Source organism: Equus przewalskii, chromosome 17, assembly GCF_037783145.1.
Source record: "Equus przewalskii isolate Varuska chromosome 17, EquPr2, whole genome shotgun sequence".
Classification (NCBI taxonomy): domain Eukaryota; kingdom Metazoa; phylum Chordata; class Mammalia; order Perissodactyla; family Equidae; genus Equus; species Equus przewalskii.
The window spans coordinates 535713-551372 of NC_091847.1; the positions used below are offsets into that span (position 1 = coordinate 535713).

Below are 15660 nucleotides of genomic sequence, written 5' to 3' on the forward strand. Positions count from 1 at the left end.
ACCTGGTAGACTTGCAGCCCCAGCACAGGCACTGGGAGGGCAGGACTCCTCACAGGGCACTGCACACAGCCTTTGCAGTGTAGGCACAGAGCCCTGTGACTCGGGCAGCCTTAGGGATGATGCCTGGGCAAGCACGATACAGGAGACTTCAGAAGACCTGTCTGCAGGGGCTTGTACAGCCGGGAACTGTGTGGCACAGCACACTCTCACAACAAGGCGTGGGTAAGCCTCATGGTTCCAGAAAGAACAAAGGAGGACAGGAAAATAATGGCCATTGGTTCCTCACTACCCTGGTGAGCAAGTACACAGATTGCCCTACTGTGCAGTCTTTCTTGCGCTTCCTTTTTTTTTTTTTTTTTTTTTTTATTGTGGTAACATTGGTTTATAACATTATGTACATTTCAGGTGTACATCGTCACATTTTGATTCCTGTGTAGATTACATCATGTTCACCACCCAAAGACTAACTACAATCCATCATCACACACATGTGCCTAATCACCCCTTTTGCCCTCTTCCCTCCTCCCTTCCCCTTTGGTAACCACCACTCCAATCTGCATTTCCTAAAGCAGCTCTCACCTATCGTAGCTGTGGTGCCCTTGGAATAAAACTCAAAAGGGTGAGGAAATTTTGCTCTAATTTACCATTTTCAAAAAGCAAATTCATAACTCTTTAAATTCTTAGTCATATAAGTTGAAGCATCAGCAAAGACATGCATGCTGGACTCAGAACCATAACCACCACACCATCATCATCAACACCCAGCGTTTCACAGCACTGCTGGGAAGCAGCCACTGACCTTCCACTTCGCAGGCTTCCTCTCATCTAGTCCTTGCGGCAGTCCTTCACAGAATATTGCATTAACCCCATTTTACAGCTGAAGAGGTTGAAGTTCAGACTGCTAATTGACACACCTAAGCTCACAGGTCCATCAAAAGTTTATTTTGAACCCAGGTTCCTCCAACTCCAAAAAAGACAGTGCATGAGTTTTAGGTCTAGACTACTTTAGGAAGTTACTTATTCTCTCCAGTTTCTAAACTTGTGCCTTTTGAGTTATTAATTCCAACCCGAGGAATGCATGCTAAGGAAGTAACCCAAATGATAGAGAAAGCTTTACACAGGGAGATATATGTACCAGGGTTATTCACATGATGGAAAAACAATTTGTTCCATGAAATTTCTCTTATCACTTCTACCCCAAAGAAGGCTGGAGCTATAGAAAATCATTTGTTTTGTTGGGTTGGATAATAGGTTGGCATGTAAGCTGAAGAATCTGAAAGGGATAAATTGTTCTACAAGAAAAGGAGGGGGGCTTCCAGAAGGACAGAGTGGGGACTCTGGAAGTCTCTCCCCCAAAGACACATTTATTGAGCTGGTTGAATTTAACCAGACAATCACTCAGAAGCTCTGGAGACTGACCAAAGGGCTTACAACACACTGAAGAACATTTATTAGCAAAATCCACAGAAACTACAATAACAACAGTGAGAGAGAGTGGCATTTGAGCTAGGGACTAGTCCGTCCTCCCACAGCGCTGCCTGTCTCAGCAGGTTAGGCAATCTCCATCTCACCCAGCTCCTTGAGGTGGGAGAGTAGCCAAGAAATTAGATAATTTTAATGAAATGAACAAGTTCCTAGAAAGGCACAAACTACTGAAACTGACCAATTCAAGAAGATATAGAAAATGTGAATAGGCGCATAACAAGTAAAGATATTGAATTAATAATTTTTTCTTTTCCCCAAAACCCTCCAATACATGGTTGTGTATTCTAGTTGTAGGTCCTTCTAGTTCCTCTACGTGGGATGCTGCCCCAACATGGCTTGATGAGCAATGCCATGTCCGCGCCCAGGATCCCAGTCAGCAAAACCCTGGGCCAGGGAAGCACAGCGTGTGAACCTAACCAATCGGCCACAGGGCCAGTCCTGAATTAATAATTTTTAAACTTAACACAAGGAAAAGCCCAGCCTTAGCTAGCTTCACTGATGAATTCTACCAAGTATTTAATGAAGAATTAATAACAATCTTTCACAAATCCTTCCAAAAAGAAGAGGGGATCCAGAATAGTCAAAATGATCTTGAAAAAGAAGAATAAAGTTGGAGGATTCACACTTCTCCATTTCAAAACTTAATACAAAGCTACAGCAATAAAGATAGTATGGTACTGGAATGAGGATAGACTATATATTAATGGAATTGAATAGAAAGTCTAGAAATAAATCCTTACATTTATGGTCAATTGATCAATAAAAGTACCAGGACAAATCAATGGGGGAAGAATAACCTTTTCGAAAAATGGTGCTGAGACAAATGCAAAAGGATAAATTAAACCCCTCCCTATACCTTATATAAAAACTAACTCTAAATGCATCATAGAACTAAGCAGATGTAAGGGCGAAAACTAAAATGGTCCTAGAGGACAAGAGTAAATTGTTGTGACCTTGATGTAGGCAATGGTTTCTTAGATATGGCACCACAGGCAAAAGTGACCAAAAAAAAAAAAAAATAGATAAATCAAATTTCATCAAAATTAAAAGTTTTATGCTTCAAAAGATACTATCCAGAAAATGAAGAGACAACCCAAAGAATAAGAAAAAATATTCATACAGCTCGGTGTGATCCAGCAAAGGAAGGAGAAACCAAGACTTTTCCAATAAACAAAAGGTGAAGGAGTCATCCCCAGTGGACCCGCCCTACAAGAAGTGCTGTAGGATTCCCCCCAGTTGAAACAAAAGGATGCTAGACAGCAACAAGAAAGCATACAAAAATATAAAGCTCTCTGGTAAAGATCAATGTATAAAAAAATATAGAATCCTATAGTACTGCAATGTTGGTGAGCAAATCTCTTTCAATTCTGGTATAGAATTTAAAAGAAAAAAGCATAAAAGTAACTATAAATCTATGTTAATGGACATATAATGTTAAAAATGTCATTTGTGTGTGATATTGTGATTTATAATAAGAAACATATAGTTTGTCTTCATCCCTGGTCCAGGCACACAGCTCCTAAAACTCTTGGAATTTACTATGATGAGAACGATAAAGGTGTCTCTTGTTACGTTAATGAGGTGACTTTTCCACTGCGCCTAAGAATGGGGTTGGCAGCCAGAAGAACCAACCATATGATTAGAGGTTTGGAATTTTTAGTCCCACCCCCGACCTCTGAGATAGGAGAGAGGCTGGAGGTTGAATTAATTGCCAATGGCCAATGATTTAATCAAGCATTACTACATAATAAAGCCTCCATAAAAACCCAAAAGGATGGAGTTTGGAGAGCTTCCAAGTTGATGAACAGAACACTTGAGGATTTGGGAAGAGTGGCATGCTCAGAGAGAGCGTGGAAGCGCTGTGCCCTTTTCTCATACCCCCACACATCTCTTCCATCTGGCTGTTTCTGAGCTATAGGTTTTTATAATAAACGAGTAATCTAGTAAGTAAAATGTTTCTATAAGTTCTGTGAGCTGCTCTATAAATTAATCTAACCCAAGGAGGGCGTCACTGGAACCTCCAATCTGTAGCCGGTTGGTCAGAAGTACAGGTGACAACCTAGGCCTGCAACTGGCACCTGAAGTGGGGCAGAGGGCAGTCTGGTGGGACTGAGACCTTAACCTGTGGGATCTGACACCATCTCCAGGTAGTGTCAGAATTGAGCTGAATTGTAAGACACCAGTTGGTGTCCGAGAATTGCTTGCTGTTATTCTTGTGGAACCACCCTTCCACATTGTAACTGGGTGTAGAATGGAGAACTGATTGGAGATGGTGTGAGGAAGAATCCACATACACATTTGAATTTGTGATCAGAAGCTTTTTTTTTGAGGTATCAATAACACAAAGTGTGCTGGGGACCAGAGATGTGAAGGAGTAGAGATTTTTGTATGTAATTGAAGTTAACTTGCTGTCAACTTAAAATAGATCGTTGTAACTTCAAGATGTTTTATGTAATCCCCATGGCAACTACAAAGAAAATATGTATATATGATACACAAAAGGAAATGAGAAAGGAATCAAAGCATATCACTACAAAAAAATCAATGAAACACAAAGGAAGCTGACAAGAGAGGAAATTAGGTAGCAAATAGCTACACAACATACAGAAAATAATTAACAAAATGGCGAGTCCTTCTGTATGAGTAATTAATTTAAATGTGAAATTCCCCAATAAAAAGACATAACTGGCAGAACGGATTGAAAGGAAAAAAAGATCCATCTGTATGCTGTCTAAAACAGACTCACTTTAGACCTAAGGGCACACCTGGGCTGAAAGAGAAAGGATGGAAAAAGATAGTCTATGCAAACGATAACCAAAAGAGAGGAGGGGAGGCCATACTTATACCACACAAAACAGACTTTAAGTCAAAAACTGTCACAAGAGACAAAGAAGAACATTATATAATGATAAAAGGGTCAATTCTCCAGGAAGATATAACAATTATGACCATATATGCACCAAACATCAGAATTCCCAAATGAATGAAGCAAATATTCACAGAACTGAACGGAGAAATAGACAGCAACACAATCATAGTAGGAGGCTTCAATACTCCACTCTCAATAATAGATGGAAAAACCAGACAGAAAATCAATAAGGAAGAGAGGACTTGAACATCACTATTGACCAGTGCACCTAACAGACATAAACAAAACACTCCATCTAACAACAGCCGACTACACATTCTTCTCGAGCATATATGGAACTTTACTCAAGAGAGATCACATGTTAGGCCACAAAACAAGTCATTTTTTTTTTTTTTTTTGAGGAAGATTAGCCCTGAGCTAACTACTGGCAGTCCTCCTCTTTTTGCTGAGGAAGCCTGGCCCTAAGCTAACATTTGTGCCCATCTTCCTCTACTTTATATGTGGGACGCCTGTCACAGCATGGCTTGCCAAGTGGTGCCATGTCCGCACCCAGGATCCGAACCAGCGAACCCCGGGCCCCCGAGAAGCAGAACGTGCGAACTTAACTGCTGCGCCACTGGGCCGGCCCCAAAACAAGTCTTAATTTAAGAAGACTGAAATCATACCAGGTATTTTTTCTAAGTACAATGCAATGAAATTAGAAATCAATAGCAGAAGGGAAAGTAAAAGATTTACAAATATGTGGAAATTAAACAACACACTCTTAAACAACCAATGAGTCAAAGAAGAAATCACAAGAAAAATTAGAAAATTTGTTATTGTTGTTATGTGCCATCAAGTTGGCTCTGACTCCTGGCGCCCTACGAATGAGTGATATCTACAATGTCCTGTCCTCAACAGACCTACTCAGTTTCTGTCGACTCGTGCCTATGGCTTCCTTTATGGAGTCAACCCATCTCACATTTGATCTTCCTCCTTTCCTGCTGCCTTCTGTTTTTCCCAGCATTATTGTCTTTTCCAAAGAATCCTGCCTTCTCACAATGTGCCCAAAGTAAGGCAGCCTCAGTTGTATCATTTTGCCTCCAGCCGTAGTTCAGGCTTCATTTGCTCCAGGGCCCACTTGTTCGTCTTTCTGGCGGTCCAGGGTGTCCATAGAGCTCTCTTCCAGCACCAGATTTCAAATTAATCCATTCTTTCCTGCCAGCCTTCTTCACTGTCCAGCTTTCGCACCTGTACACAGTAATGGGAATACGAGGGAGTGGATAATCTTGGCCTTGGTCTCTAGTGACCCTTCCTCACACTGATAATCTTCCCAAATCCTTCCATTGCCGCCCTTCCAGGTGTCGGTCTTCTCTTGATTTCTTGGCTGAAGTCTCCATTTAAATTGATGACTGAACCGAGGTAAACAAAATCTTTAACGATTTCAGCGTCTTCGTTGTCTGTGTTAAAATTGCGTAGTTCTTCTGTAGTCCTGAGTTTTGTCTTCTTGATGTTCAAATGCAGTCCTGCTTTGGCACTTTCTTCAGAAGTTGTTTCAAGTCATTGCTGCTTTCTTCCAGTAAGATGGTGTCACCTGCATATCTCGGATTGTTGACATTTCTTTCACAATTTTCACTCCTCTTTCATCTGAGTCTAGCCCAGTTTTTTGTATGACATGTTCTGCATACAGATTGGGGAATACAATGCACCCTCGTCTGACATCTTTGCCTATAGGAAACCTAGCAAACCATTCTGCCTCTCCATATTCTGTCCTGACAGTAGCTTCTTTTTTTGTTTGTTTTAAAGATTGGCCCTGGGCTAACATCTGTTGCCAAACTTTTTTTCTTTCCTTCTTCTCCCCAAAGCCCCCCAACACACAGTTGTATATTCTAGCTGTAGGTCCCTCTAGTTCTGCCACGAGGGACACCGTTCCAGCATGGCTTGATAAGCGGTGCTAGGTCCTCGCCCAGGATCCAAACCTGGGGAAACCAGGGGCTGCCAAAGTAGAGTGCAGGAACGTAACCACCGGGCCACAGGGCCAGGCCCCTGACAGCAGCTTCTTTGTTCACAATTCAGGCTACTCATCAGGACGATCAAGTGCTGAGGCATGCCCATTTCTTTCAGAGCAGCCCATAGCTTTTCATGATCCGCTCACTCAAAGGCTTTACTGTCGTCCATAAAACTTAGACTAAGCGTCTTCTGGAATTCTGTGGAGCACTCCAGTAGCCAACAAATAATCACCGTTGGATCTCCTGTGCCTCTCCCTTTTCGAAACCCAGCTTGGGCATCAGGCATTTTTTGCTCCACATGAGGTAAAAGCTTTTGTTGTAGGGCCCTGAGCGTTACTTTACTTGCACCGGAAATTAGAGCGAGCTTCTTCTAGTCACTGCGCTCCTTGGCATCTCCTTTCTGGGGGATCAGGATGTATACTGAGTGTTTGCAGTCTATTGGCTGTTGTTTCATTTTCCGTATTTGTTGGCATATTCTCGTTAGAATTTTGACAGATTCAGTCTCTGTGGCTTGAAAGTGTTCTACCCACATCCCATGTGCCTTTGTGACTTATTTCCTCCCAGTACTTTCAGGGCAGCTTTCACTTCACTTTCTAGAGTTATGGGTTCCTCCTCCTCAGAATCTTCTTCAAAAGACTCCGTCAACCCTTTGTGTCTTCTCTGCAGGCCTTCAGTGTGCTGTTTCCACCGTCCCTTTATTTTCTCGTCATCAGACAGTGTGCGTCCCTGCAGGTCGTTCAGCATTCCTCATCTGGGTTTAAAGTTCCCTTGGATTTCACGAGTCTTCCAGAAGAGACTTCTTATTCTTCCTTTTTTGTTGTTTTCTTCTCGCTCTTTGCATTGGCCCTTAGAGTGGTTCTCCTTATCACTATGTGACAGTCACTGAAAAACTGTGTTCATGATTCTAACCCTACTTTTGTCACCTTTTAATTTTGCTCCTCACCTATCCATAACAACTTTTAGGGTTTCTTGTCATCCACCTTGATTTTTCTTTTCTTTTTACTTCAGGCATTGTCTTTTCGTACTCTTCTTTAGCAATATTTCTGGTTTCAGTTCATAGTTGTTCTGGTTCTTGGTCAATTAAGTTTAACAATGCACATCTGTTTTGGGTCAACTTTAAATTCATCAGGAATGTGGTTGACTTATATTTTGGCATTATTAGTCTTTAGTGCTCTTCTTCAGCTCTGCTCTGTTGTTTGATATTAACAGCTTGTGGTCAGTTCCACACTCTGCTCATGGTCTTGTTCTAGCAGAGAGAACACAGCTTCTCTATATCGTGCTTCCAATTACGCAGTCTATTTTACTTCTATATTGGCCATCTGGTCATGTCCATGGAGACAGTCATCTGTTCAGTCGCTTGAAGTATTTTCAATAGACAGATTGTTGGCCTTGCAGAAATCCATGAGCTGGTCTCTTGCTTCGTTTCTGATCCCTAGTCAAAATTTTCTGATGATGTTTGATTCTGGTTTATTTCCTACCTTTGTGTTCCAGTCACCTATAGTTATCAGCATGTCTTGTTTCAGTGTACAATTAATTTCTTCCTGGATTCTTGCGTAAAAGCTTTCACTTTCATCTTCTTCAGCTTCTGTAGCTGGAGGACAGACTTGGATGGTGTTTATGTTAATAGGTTTTCCCAGAAGTCTGATTGATATTGTTTGGTCAGACCTCGCATCATAGCCCCTCACTGCCTCTGCTACCTCCTGCCTCAGTATTAGAGCCACTCCTTTTCTTCCAAGTCTGTCATTTCCAGGGCAGAATGTTTTGCAGATGTCTGACTGAAAGTGTCTCATTCCGGTCCATTTTAGTTTGCTAACACTAAGGACTGCAATATTTAAGTGTTCCATTTTTTGCTTTACAATTTACAATTTACCTTGCATCGTGCTTCTCATGTTCCATGTTCCAGTTGTGTGCGTGGTACAGCATCAGACTTTCCTTTCACTTTTGTGCACTTCAGCCACTAGATGCCCTCTGGCTTTAGTCTAGTTGTGTCATCAGTAACAGTGCTATTCCTACTTGTTCTTTGCTCCTCTCTAGTAACTGATTGAGTGTCTTCTGACTGGGGGTCTCATCTTCCAGCACTATCTCATATTTCATTTCGGACTGTCTCATTACAGGGTTTTCAAGGTGAAAAAAAAAAGTTTAAGAGAAAAAGAAAAAAATTAGAAAATATCTTGAAACAAATGAAAATGAAATGTAACATAGCAAAACTTATGGGGATGTAGTGAAAGCAGTACTAAGAGGGAAGTATATACATTTGGCCCTCCATATCCATAGGTTCCACATCCACCGATCCAACCAGCCGTGGATAGAAAGGCCTACAATGGTTGCGTCTGTGCTGAATATGTGCAGACTTTTTTTCTTGTCATTATTCTCTAAACAATATAGTACAACAACTATTTACATAGCATTTACATTCCAGAAAATGGAAGCCACTAGCATGGAGAGGAGGTGGAAGGGGGTACTGTGAACAGAGAGAAGAGCTGGGGGGAGCGTGGCAAGTGCCAGAGAGAGCAGAATCTATTAAACGTGACATTTACAAATCTTGCTTTTTATGTGAGGTATAATCTACTCATCTGTTTCCTTATAAAAACTTCAGGAAAATCCACATGATTTGCAAATGCTTTAGGAGTTGCATCTGCAGGTGTGTTTTGGGTGTAACCACTGCTGTTGTGACCCCAAGGAGACCCAGGGACCCTCTGGTCCCCACACCTTGTGCAGTGTCTGGCACGTGGTGGGTACTCTGTACTGTGGTAGCTGGAAGACTGAAGAAACGAAGGAGCAAACAAACGCCCTGACGTCTCCTAACTTCTCCCTCGTGTCCTGCTGAGTCTGCTTGGAGGAAAGCAGGCCTCCTTGAGGACGATTAGAATAGAGAAATTTCAACATCTCCTCTGCCATGGCTCCTTCCTTGCCTGCTTTTCCCAAATCATCTTCTGCTGATCCCCGACAAGGGCTGATGCCACCTTGCTCCGAGCCCTGCGTTCTAATGGGAGGGGAGTACCTACTCATCAAGCACCTCCCTGTGCTAAATGCCTTTCTAGCTGCTTCCCCTCATTCCTCATTTAATACTCACAACAATGGACTGTGTGAGATGGTAGCTATCATTACTTCACTTTATGGATGAAGAGAGCTAACCTGACTTGACCACAGCCGCACAGTGAGGAAGTGGGATATCCAGAATCTGAACCCACATCTCTCCTCCAGAGCTTTCCCTTCCCTTTAATTTACTGAAAACCTCAAAGCCTTCAAGGTCCGCTGTATCAAAGTCTCTAAGAGAGGAAGCCCAGGCACTGGTGGGGGTGGCAGTACAGGGAGATTCTTTGGGGAAGGATCTCTCCTGCCATGAGCCCCATCACACCAGGTGCTTCACAGTGAAGGCCAGCAGAAGTCCTGAGAGCACCGCTTGAATCTTCAAAGCGTGTAGAAGAAACGAAATGATGTAACCTCTGGAGAGGACAGGTCCAGTCAGGCTCTGGGGGAGGAGCTGAGAGGCAGAGTGCTGAGCCAGAGCTTGGCCTCACCCACAAACACCTGACCTCAGCCAGTGCAGGCGCACAGCCAGGAGAGGCTGTGGCTGACTGCACAGTGGAGGCTGGCCCATGCTCGGGCAGGGCTACTGATGAGGGAGAGTCCCTCATAGCACACCTCCCTGGCCCTGGGACCCAGGATCTGGGCTTCCTTGGTTGGTGCACAGGAATTCCCCTCTCCTCCTCCTCTCAAAGCCCCCCGGCCTACTCCCACACCTAGACGAACCCCGCCCCCCAACATACACAAGAGCCACTTGTAAGAGCATACACTGTCACATCCAGACTCGTGCATGTAACAAACCTGCACTCACCTGAACACATGTGCGCATATACACACGCAGATGGCTACTGTCTTAGGCACAGATTCATGGCTGCAAAGAACAAAAATCAACTGAAACCATCACAAGAAACGTAAGAGTTTGATGGTACCTGAGCATGATGGCACCTGACAGCCAACACCCGGGTTGCAGGAGCCCCACTTGAGAGGGAAATGCCGCGACCACACTCTCAGGCTAGGCTGGGACCTGGAAAAGAGGAGGAAGGCAGAAGGAGAACCAGAGGGTGAGGCGGAGGGCAGCACCAAGCACAAATTGCGCCCACGTTGTACTTGAAACAGGAGAGCCCTGGCTGGTTCTGAGCAGAATCTGCAGTCCTGGCTGTGACTCTCCCTAAGGATGAGAGAGTCCTACTCGGGCAAGTAGGGATGACCTCCAGGAGGACTTGTCCTCCCCTCCCCGACATCAACACACCCACCTCTTCTCTGCACCCAGATCCAGCCATAGTGACCTCTGTTTCCAATGGCTTCAAGGAAGGATTGAGAACAGTGGATTAGAATCCTAATCCACAGTTCTTAGGAGTTTTCTGAAAGATCCTGGAACATGTTTCTCCCTGGTGTCTCTCAGCTTTCGGTTTTGTTTTGCCCCCATGGGTTTATTCTGGCAGCCTCTCACTGGCCTTAAACTTGTCCGTAGTCCCCACTACCCTCCTAGCTGCTGGCGGGCCCTCCTGCAGCTTATAACCCACCACAAACTCAGTTCAGAACCAGCCAGCTCCCTGTGGACCTTGCCTGGATACGATGTCTGGCAGTTCTTCAAAATATTAAACACAGAATTACCACATGGCTAGCAATCTGACTCCCGGGGACATATCCAAGAAAAATAAAAACATGTCCATACAAAACTTGTACACAAATGTTCATAGCAGCATTAATCAAAATAGCCAAAGAGTGGAAACAACCCAAATGTCCACCAACTGCTGAATGGATGAAGAAAATGTGACATATCCAAACACTGGAATATTACTCAGCAATAGAAAGAAATGAAATTCTGATACATGCTACAACATGGATGAAACTTGAAAACATGCTAAGTCACAAAAGACCACATGTGGTACGATCCCATTTATATGAAGCATCCAGCATTGGCAAATCCACAGAGAGAGAAAGATTAGTGGTTGCCAGGAACTGGGAGAGGAGGGTAAAGGGGTTCTTTTGGAAATGTTGAAAATTAGATCTTGGTGATGGTTGCACAACTCTGTGACTATACTAAAAATATTGAATTGTACACTTTAAAAAAGCAGATTGTATGAATGTGAGTTGTATCTCAATAAAACTCAATAATGTATACACACATAGAATAAAACAACATACATACGTGTATGTGTGTGTGTGTGTGTGCGCGTCTATATACATCATGTCACTGCTCCTTTCAAAACCCTCCAGGGTCTTTCTGTCTCACTCAGGGTAAAGACCAAGGCTTTGCAATGCCTGTAATTCCTTACGCCATCTGTCACTACCACTTCTCTGACACCTCGCACTACCTACTCCTGGCTCACTCCACTACAGGCAAACTGGCCATGCTAGGCATATCCTGACACCCACATCCCTCACTAGCTAGCCCTCTGCCTGGAATGTTCACCTCCTGGGATCTTCATGACTCACGCTCTCTCCTTCTATGTGGATAAAAGTAAAGTTGACCTTTCCTTCACCTGCTCTGCAGCACCTCTATATGTAGGAGTGAAGGCAAGAATATATGGAATAAACATATAAAAATATAAAACATAAAATATTTACAAAAAATATGTGGAGTGAACAAAAATTTAAAATATATAGAATAAACAACATCTAAAAATAAATAGAATATTTCATTTATTGGGAAAATATATGGAAATAATCTATGGAAAATAAATATATGGACTAAATAGTATGTGGAATAAACAATATCTTCAAAGCACAAATTTGTAATGTCAGTAAATGAGGAAGATGACTAAATTAAATTAGTCCATTAGTGGACTAAATGCTCCAATCAAATGCCGTAGAGTGGCCAACTGGATAAAAAAACAGGACCCATATATATGCTACATACAAGAGACACACTTCAGACCTAAAGACACTCACAAACTGAAGGTGAAAGGACGGAAAAAGATATTCCATGCAAATGGCAAAGAAAAGAAAGTGGGGGTAGCAATACTTATATCAGACAAAATAGACTTTAAAACAAAAACTGTAACAAGAGACAAAGATGGGCACTACATAATGATAAAGGGAACACTCCAACAAGAGGATATAACACTTGTAAATATCTAAGCACCCAACATAGGAGCACCTAAATATATAAACCAATTATTAACAGACATAAGAGGAGAAATAGACAGTTACACAATAATAGTAGGGGACTTTAACACTCCACTTATGCCAGTGGATAGATCATCCAAACAGAAGATCAAGGAAACACTGGCCTTAAAGGACACATTAGACCAGACAGACTTAGTGGATATATACAGAACATTCCATCCAAAAACCACAGAATACACATTCTTTTCAAATGCACATGGAACATTCTCCAGGATTGATCACATATTAGGCCACAAAACAAGTCTCAATAAATTTAAGAAGATCAAAATAATACCATGCATCTTTTCTGACCACAAAGGTATGAAACTAGAAATCAACTCAGGAAGAAAACCAGAAAAGCCACAAAAATGTGGAGATTAAACAAAATGATACTGAACAACAATTGGGACGATGAAGAAATCAAAGGAGAAATCAAAAAATTCCTGGAGACAAATGAAAATACGACATGCCAAAATCTGTGGGATACAGCAAAAGCGGTTCTAAGAGGGAAGTTTATAGCACTTCAGGCCTACCTCCACAAACAAGAAATATCCCAAATAGACAATCTAAAAGCTCATCTAAAGCTACTGGAAAAAAGAAGAGCAAACAAAGCCCAAAATCAGCAGAAGGAAGGAAATAATAAAAATCAGAGCAGAAACAATTGAAATAGAGACTAAAAAAAATAGAAAAAATTAATGAAACCAAGAGCTGGTTCTTTGAAAAGATAAACAAAATTGACAAACCCTTAGCTAGACTCACCAAGAAAAAAAGAGAGAATGCTCAAATAAACAAAATCCGAAATGAAAGAGGAGAAATTACAGTAGGGACCTCAGAAATACAAAAGATAATAAGAGAATACCACGAAAAGCCATACACCAACAAACTGGATAATCTAGAAGAAATGGATAAATTCTTAGGAACATACAACCTTCCAAAACTGGACCAAGAAGAAGTAGAGAACTTGAATAGACTGATCACAAGTAAGGAGATCGAAACAGCAATCAAAAACCTCCCAAAAAATAAAAGTCCAGGACCAGGCGGCTTCTCTGGTGAATTCTACCAAACATTCAAAGAAGACTTAACCTATCCTTCTGAAACTCTTCCAAAAAATTGAAGAGGAGGGGAGGCTTCCTAATTCATTCTACGAAGCCAACATTACCCTGATACCAAAACCAGACAAGGACAACACAAATAAATAAAATTACAGGCCAATATCACTGATGAACACAGATGCAAAAATCCTCAACAAAATACTAGCAAATCAAATACAACAATACATTAAAAAGACCATACATCATGATCAAGTGGGTTTCATTCCAGGGATGGAGGGATGGTTCAACATCTGCAACTCTATCAACGTGATACACCACATTAACAAAATGAAGAATAAAAATCACATGATCATCTCAATAGATGCAGAGAAAGCATTTGACAAGATACAGCACCCATTTAGGATAAAAACTCTAAATAAAACGGATAGAGAAGGAAAATACCTCAACATTATAAAGGCCATATATGACAAACCCACAGCAAATATCATTCTCAATGGAGAAAAACTGAAAACTATCCCTCTAAGAACAGGAACCAGACAAGGATGCCCACTGTCACCACTCTTATTTAACATAGTATTGGAAGTCCTAGCCAGAGCAATCAGGCAAGAAAAAGAAATAAAACGGATTCATATTGGAAAGGAAGAAGTGAAACTGTCACTCTTTGCAGACGACAGGATTTTATATATAGAAAACCCAAAAAAATCCACTAGAAAACTTTTAGAAACAATAAATGAATACAGTCAAGTCGCGGGATACAAAATCAACATACAAAAATTGGTTGCATTTCTATACACTAACAACGAAGTAGCAGAAAGAGAAATTAAGAATACAATCCCATTTACAATTGCAACAAAAAGAATAAAATACCTAGGAATAAACTTAACCAAAGAGGTGAGAGACCTGTACACTGAAAACTATAAAACATTGTTGAAAGAAATCGAAGAAGACACAAAGAAACGGAAAGATATTCTGTGCTCTTGGATTGGAAGAATTAATATTGTTAAAATGTCCATACTTCCTAAAGAAATCTATAGATTCAACGCAATCCCTATCAAAGTTCCAACAACATTTTTCACAGAAATAGAACAAAGAATCCTAAAATTTATATGGAATAACAAAAGACCCCAAATAGCTGAAAGCTTACTGAGAAAAAAGAACAAAGCTGGAGGTATCACACTCCATGATTTCAAAATATACTACAAAGCCATACTAACCAAAACAGTGTGGTACTGGCATAAAACAGACACACAGATCAATGGAACAGAATCAAGAGCCCAGAAATAAACCCACACATTTATGGACAGCTAATATTCGACAAGGGAGCCAAGAGCATACAATGGAGAAAGGAGAGTCTCTTCAATAAATCCTGTTGGGAGAACTGGACAGCCACATGCAAAAGAATGAAAGTAGACCATCCCCTTACACCATGCACAAAAATCAACTCAAAATGGATTAAAGACTTGAATGTAAGACCCAAAACCACGAAACTTCTAGAAGAAAACATAGGCAGTATGCTCTTTGACATTGGTCTGAGCAGCATATTTTCAAGTACCATGTCTGATCGGGCTGGGGAAACAAAAGAAAAAATGAACAATTGGGACTATATCAAACTAAAAAGCTTCTGCACAGCAAAGGAAACCATCCACAAAACGAAAAGACAACCTAACAATTGGAAGACAATATTTGCAAACCACATATCATATCAGGGGTTAATATCCAAAATATACCAAGAACTCACACATCTCAACAACAAGAAAACCAACAACCCAATTTAAAAATGGGCAAAAGATCCAAACAGAGATTTCTACAAAGAAGATATACGGACGGCCAACAGGCAAATGAAAAGATGCTCATCATTAGCTATCAGGGAAATGCAAATCAAAACGACACTGAGGTATCACCTCACTCCAGTCAGAATGGCTATAATCAACAAGACAGGAAACAACAAGTGTTGGAGAGGATGTGGAGAGAAGGGAACCCTCGTACACTGCCGGTGGGAGAGCAAACTGGTGCAGCCACTATGGAAAGCAGTTTGGACTATCCTCAGAAAATTAGGAATAGATCTACCCTATGATCCAGCTATCCCACTGCTGGGTATTTATCCAAAGAACTTGAAAACACAAAGGCA

General features: G+C 41.5%; 1 long non-coding RNA gene across 2 annotated transcripts in view; it reads right to left on the reverse strand.

Annotated features, from left to right (window-relative positions):
• Positions 1-15660, reverse strand: part of LOC139076726 (uncharacterized) — a 230047-nt gene that overhangs the window by 40496 nt on the left and 173891 nt on the right. For both annotated transcript variants that reach the window (XR_011528620.1, XR_011528619.1), the window contains exon 2: positions 10299-10393. This is a non-coding gene — a long non-coding RNA (uncharacterized lncRNA). The remainder of the gene's footprint in view (positions 1-10298; positions 10394-15660) is intronic.